Here is a 6,969-nt window from a genome sequence, read left to right on the forward strand (position 1 = left end):
TATGACTACATTACCCCCCCTAGTTCGAACTAGGGGGGTAGTGTAGACATACCCTAATGCCCAGGGATCGACAGATCCGTGAATCTACTTGCCCGTGGCGAGTAGATTTCAGCCAGTCGTCCTGCTCACCAGCGGCGCGCGCAAGTGCAATGCAGTTCTGGTGCATGCGCAGGGCGGGCCTGGCGAGTAGATTTCGCCTTTTTTGACAGATCCTGTATTCCTCAAAAAACTCGATTTACAGGATCTGTCAAAAAAGGCTTTCTTTTCAACAGATCTGCATCTAGACTGCCTTTTTTTTTTTTTCGAAAAAACTCCATTTCGAAAAAAAGCGGTGGCCACGTTTATGCTAATGTGGCACGGGCTATTTAAATCACTGCTTCATTAGCAATTTCGACGTGCTTGATTGGCATCCCTCTGTCGACAGAGGGATGGAGTCTAAACGTAGCCCCCTTGCTCCTTGTCCTATCATCAGGTGCTAAGGAGAATATTTTTCTCCCTCCTTGTAAAATATTTGTAGGTACCTGAAAGCTGTTCTCATGTCCCCTCTCCGTGTTCTCTTTCCAGACTAAACAAACCCAGTGCTTCCCAGTTCTTATTTTCCCTCCTAGGTCATGTTTTCTAGACCTTCAATCATTTTTGTTGCTCTTCTCCAATTTCTCCACATCTTTGCTGAAATGTGGCACCCAGAACTGGACACAAGACTCCAGCTGAGGGCTAATCAGCGCAGCGTAAATTTGTCAAGTATTTTACTCTGCATTACGGCCTGGTTCGCCTCACCACAACTCTCATTTTTCATTCTTTTTTTCTAATAAAAGTACCAGTCCCACATGGTGTGACAAGGAAGGAATTGCCTGCAATGTTTCTACACGGGAGATGCGCGGCAGTGACTTACTCAACCAGGGATTGCTACCCAGGGGGCACAACGGGTTAAAAAGCTGCTGTTGGGGCAGAGCAGGAGACAGGAGGGGATGTCCCCCTCTCTGGGGTGGCGTGAGAGGGTCCCGAATGCACTGACTGAACCTCACCCTGATCAATGGGCGATTTGGAAAGACAATGGAACGTTCCACGTGCTGATCAGCTGACACCTGGCTGCAGGAAACTCCCACAGCTAGAACGTGGGTCTCAGCAGGGTCTTCAGCAGACAGAGAGCAGCCCAGGAGGGAGCAGGAGGCTGGGGCATGAGATGCTCTAGGTAGGAACCAGGGCTCTCACCTGGAACTGAGACAAGGGATACCAGGATGGTTCCTTCAGCAGCATGGCCCAAGGGAGCCCTGGCTTGGCCAGCAAGCTCCGAGGCTTTCCCTTTGCCTCTCTCTGCTAACGTAAGGATTCCCCGCGCCATGTTCCAGCTGACTGCTAGTGCCTGCGCTGTGCTGAAACGCTGCCTCGTGTTACTGCAAGAGGGACACCGGGGGGACTCCATGAAGTGGGGCTCCATTGGATCCAAGCCAGCGGTGATGGGGGGCAGGCAGACCACCTCCAAGGAATCACAAAGAGTTGAGCTGTGGTGTCTGTCCCCAAGCAGGATGTAAGCGGCACTGCCCGAGGCTTGATGAAATGGGGTTTCAGCCAGACCCTGACAGGGTCCACTCGGTGAACACCCAGCTGGAGAGAAGTGCTCACACGGCCAACTTCTCCCTTGGCTTCTGCCGGGCCAAAGACCGGAGAGTCAGCAGCGCTGGATTCACAACCCTTCCTAGACAACATGGGGAGCCGCCCAGCAAAGCCCGTACCTTGGGCATCTGCCTCATTTCCAGAGAAATTCCCTGGGGCGGATGCCCGCTCACCCTTCCAGCCCCACTCCCACCCTCGTCTGAGGACTCCGCCGGAGCCTGGCTCTTTTGCCAATGGCACTGGGGTGAATCGCACCCTCGCTGTATCGAGGGAGTGTCTCTGGAAGGGCTTTAAGTCAGAGGGGCCATGGCCTCGCCTGGCAGGAGGCAAAGGCAGGTATAAAAGTCCACTGATCAGCTGGGGCAGAAGGGAAGAGGGACTCACCAGCTCACCTGGGCACCTGCCGTCACCGGCTTTGGGAGACAGGTAGAAACTCCAGTTCTCTTCCAGGAGCTTCAACTGCTACAGCCTTGTTATCCCGTCTTGGGCCGGTCTGTGGGTGTCCAGCCGCTTTTATCCAGTTCCCAGTGGGTGGCACGGTGACTGGTTACTGCTTTGCAAGCCGACGGACACGGACCAATGAGGATGTGACTAACGAAGTCAAGTTTGCCAACAGTGACTCGATGTCCCACTTTTAAAGGGACTGTCCTGCCTTTCAGCCTTCCCGGCTGTGTCCCTGCGCTAAAAAACGGGCCAGTTGTCAGATGTCTTTGTCTCTTCCCTCCAGTCAGTACTGGTGGGTCCTGCTGCTGGCCGGAGCTTTGCTCCCAGCTGCTCCCCCAAGTATTGCACAGGGTCGATCCCCCACAGATATTAGTCCCAGACAGAACAAACGGAACCAACTTACTTAAGTACCAACTTTACACAGATCTTACGAGAAAGAAACATCAGAAATAACCGTAACAAGTCCAACTTACTCTCTGCAACGTCACTTGGCTACCTTAGGGTCCACATCCATTATCTGCACACTTCTACAGGGACACAAAAGAGAGAATGAAATCAATCGAAACCGGTCAGTCCCCACAGTGTCAGAGTGAGAAGAAACACATGGGAGGTTTTTTCGGGTAAGAAAGACAATACCCCCTGTTTGAGAATACAACATAAAAAGCAGCATCTGAATGTATTCGCACAGCCATGTGCATGTCCTGCAGCCACCGTTATAGTTACCAGGGTGCTACTCGGACGACACTAATAGCTACATAGATTGGGCCCAAGCAGAGGAGCCAGGTTCTGTCGGCCAAGTCCCGTACTGAGTTTTCTTATGCTGGTCTATACGTTTTGCTGAACTCTATTGTAATTAATTTCTTTGCAACAAAGGGTTATTTCAAGAGTCCCTTCATTGTCATGGAATCCTAGAACTGGACAGGACCTCGAGAGGTCATCGAGCCCAGTCCCCTGCCTTCATGGCAGGACCCAGCACTGTCTAGATCATCCCTGATAGATGCCTGTCTAACCTGCTGTGTATTCCAGTGTTTCACCACCCTGACAGGTAGGAAGTTTTTCCTAATGTCCAACCTAAACCCTGTGCTGCTGCAATTTAAGCCCATTGCTTCTTGTCCTGTCCTCAGAGGCCAAGGAGAACAATTTTCCCTCCTCCTTCTTGAAACACCCTTTTAGATACTTGAAAACTGCTCTCATGTCCCCTCTCGGTTGTCACTTTTCAAAATTAAACCAGCCCAATTCCTTTAGCTCCTGTTTTCTAGACCTTTCATTGTTTTTGTTGCTCTGCTCTGGATCTTCTCCAGAGCGTTCCTGAAATGTGGGGCCCAGAACTCGACACAATACTCCTGACTGAGGCGTAATCAGCGCAGAGTAGAGCGGAAGAGCGACGTCTCGGCTCTTGTTTACAACACTCCTGCTCATGCATCCCAGAATCATGGCTGCATTAGCATTTTGATGACCTTTTCTGGGTGTTGGCACATTCTGGTCTCTAAGCGATTTTGTTATTTTAAAACTCCGGGGGCGCTTCAGGGTCATCAATCTGCCCCTTGTTACTCATTAGGTACAGCGGGTGCATTTGATAGTCTGTTGTTGACCCTGAGTTTCCGGCCCCTCCTTTGCCATCTGGACGCTGTAATGGCCTCTGCTCTTATCTTTCCCCATGCGTGCATTCCTCGCTCGCACAAACGAGGATTACATCGTTTCTTTCATAAAGTCCGCACAGAACATTCTAGGACCAGGAGCTAATTATTACAGAATTTTTCCACCCTAAAAAGCTAATCCAAACATAATTAAATCTTATGTTCTAAGGACAAAAGGATGAGCACAGTGCGTACCACGGGCTCTTCTGGTCTGTTCCTGCCTTAACGTCAGTGACAGACACCGATAACACATCTGATGCGTCTCTACCGATGGATTTTTGTGCTAGGTGGCCGGCAGGGTCCACCAAGGCATATTACATCATACAAAGCTAAAACGAATGATTCGAACGCCATATGATGACACTAGAACACCACAGTGCTGTGGCTGCAACAGAAATACAGACAAGAGAAACTCCGAGTTCCCAAAGCCTCAGGCTGAGTTAACTGGAGCCTCAGAGATTGAAATCCCCCACCAGTTACAAGAAACATACAAAACACGTCTGGATCATTGTAGAACTGTTTGTTTGCTGCCCCGCCCCGAACCAGAGCCTGGCTAATGACCACTGAGTCCACTGTTGGCTCGGCCCCACCGTAGACCTGAGCCCCTGGACTATTGAGGACCATCCACAATGAGGGCACAGTACAATTAACTGTTGCCTTGGCCCAACCAGAAGCCCAAGCCTGTAGACTTAGTGACTGTGGATTGGGCTGACCCGAGGCCGGAGCCCAGTATAGCTGATTCTCCAGGACAGACTGAGCAGGGATGGAATGAGGAGGAGTGGTCACCCATGACCCAGAGGGGAGGAGCCCCTCCATGAGTTCTGGTGGGCTACAGCGACCCATAAACCCCACTTGCAATTGGCTCTCCAGCTGGCAGGGAGCAGCTATAGGAACATGTACCTCCAGCAACCATTGCAGGAGGGACACGGGCAAAGAGTGCGATGGAGATCAGCAGCAGTGCTGCAAGAAAACGACGGCAGTGCACAAAGGATACCACGAGGCAGGAAGCACAACACCAGATCTGATGCCTGGTCCCAGACCTGCCACTTCTAGAAGGAACCACCTGGCATACTTGGCGGGGACCCCAGCAGTACCCCGCACAGCTGGTAGGAGCCACAGACAGACAGCTGCCATGAACAGCCATGCGCAGGAGATGCAGTGCGGGACTCCAGCCAGGCCACACACTAGGGCCTGTTTGGCCTACTTGGGTAACCCCCCTCCCGTTCACACGCTCACTATGGGGCTCTGCTTTGCGGCTATTTACACAACTTTGTGCCAGCTGGGCCCGAGGCTTCTCGATATGCTCTGCCTTGTGTGGCAGTGTGTGTACGCACCCCAGACCAGACCCATGGGGCACTGGCCTGCCCTGGCCTGGTGTCCCTTGTAGGGGGCACTGTCACGTTACTGGATTTTGAGGGGAGCAGCCAGATCGCTGCTGCACCCATAGGTGGGGGTGTTGGCCCCAGAAAATGGTATAAAAGGGGGGCCATGTGAGGTGTTGAATAGAAGCTCACTGTCTAATCCTATGTACGCTGTTCATGTGTGTGTATAATGTCTGTGTGTGCAATTATAAGCATGTACTTGTATGGATACTGAATATTTCCCTGCATGTGGTTGAGCATTGGGCAGAGCCCGGCCTATGGACATGCTAATGGACATGCTAATCAGCGAGGCCCTGTGGGACAATGGCACTCAATGGGCCAAGGACATACCTAAAGAATGAGGGTGACTCATACCTATGGGCTACCAGCGGGCAACACAGGAATAAGGTGGACCAGGTGACCTGCTATAGCCAAGAAGAGACCAGGAAGGAGGGATAAATAGGCATGTGGTGGTCTGCATCTTGGTTCTCTGCTCAGCACTTCATCCCAGAGGCAGCACTGCAGGGATCGAAGAGCCCGGAAGACCTGTGAACCCATCCTGATCCTAGGATGTGCAACAAGGACTTTTAAACCAGCAGCTGTAACATCCCTGCTAGAGCCTGCATCGAGAACTGGGAGATTCGGTGCATGTAATGTATGATTCTTTAGCAACCTCACTCTCATGCTTTTCTTTTTTGTGGTAATAAACCTTTAGTTGTTAGATGCTAAAGGATTGGCCCAGCGTGATTTGTGGGTAAGGTCCAGAGGGTAAATTGACCAGGGATCTGTGGCTGGTTTCTTGGAACCGGACAGGACTTGTTCGGGGTAGGTGGGATTGGGTGCTAGGACCCCCCCCCACGTGTGTATGAGGCCCGGGGCCATCTGAGGCACGGATATTGCTGGGGTGTCGGAGGGGTTTTGCTCGTGAGGCTTCAGGCAGACAGCTGAAGCGCTCTGTGGGACTGGTTTGTGGCCTCTCCAGTGGCATCTCTGTCTCTTTTTCTCAGCAGCTTTTGGCATGGTAGCCTTGGGGGGTGCCCCTTGCCTGACCCTGATGAGGGGTTCTCTGGGATCCTGGGAGCCAGGGCTGTATTAGGCCAAGAACAAACAGCTTGGAAAGCCAATAGGATCAACTTTATACAGAAAGAAAGAGGAGAAGGAAAAGGCTCAGGACCCAGCAGGACAAGGAGAGGGAAATACACACGAGGGCTGTGTCTAGACTGGCAAGATTTTGTGCAAATACTTTTAACGGAAACGCAAGAGAGTGTCTACACTGGCACAGATGTTTTTGCGCAAAAGACATATTTTGCGCAAGAGCATCCGTGCCAGTGTAGACGCTCTCTTGCACAAGAAAGCTCCCATGGCCATTTTAGCCATCGGGCTTTCTTGAGCAAGAAATTAACTTGCCTGTCTACACTGGCCCTCTTGCGCAAAATACTTGCGCAAGAGGGCTTATCCCTGAGTGGGAGCGTCGGAGTATTTGCGCAAGAACCATTGATTTTGTACAGTACAAAGTCAGTGTTCTTGCGCAAATACTTGCGGCCAGTGTAGAGAGGCGGAAAAATTTTGCTCAAAAGCAGCTGCTTTTGTACAAAATCTTGCCAGTCTAGACACAGCCTAGGGGTATGTCTAGACTACATGCCTCTGCAGGCAGAGGCATGTAAATTAGACTACCTGACATAGTCAGTGAAACGGGGATTTAAATATCCCCCGCTTCATTAAAATAAAAATGGCCCCCACGCTGTGCCGGTTCAGCTAATCGTTGGCACCACGCGGCAGTCAAGACGTGGATTGGTTGGCAAGGAAAGCCTCTGCTGACCAATCCTGAAACCTTGTTTCGCGAGGCGTAAGGGATAGGTCAGCAGAGGCTTTCCTCATTGACCAATCCGCATCTTGACTGCCGCGCTGTGCCG

The sequence above is a fragment of the Pelodiscus sinensis genome, chromosome 2 (assembly GCF_052426305.1).
Source record: "Pelodiscus sinensis isolate ZL-2025 chromosome 2, ASM5242630v1, whole genome shotgun sequence".
Taxonomy (NCBI): Eukaryota; Metazoa; Chordata; order Testudines; family Trionychidae; genus Pelodiscus; species Pelodiscus sinensis.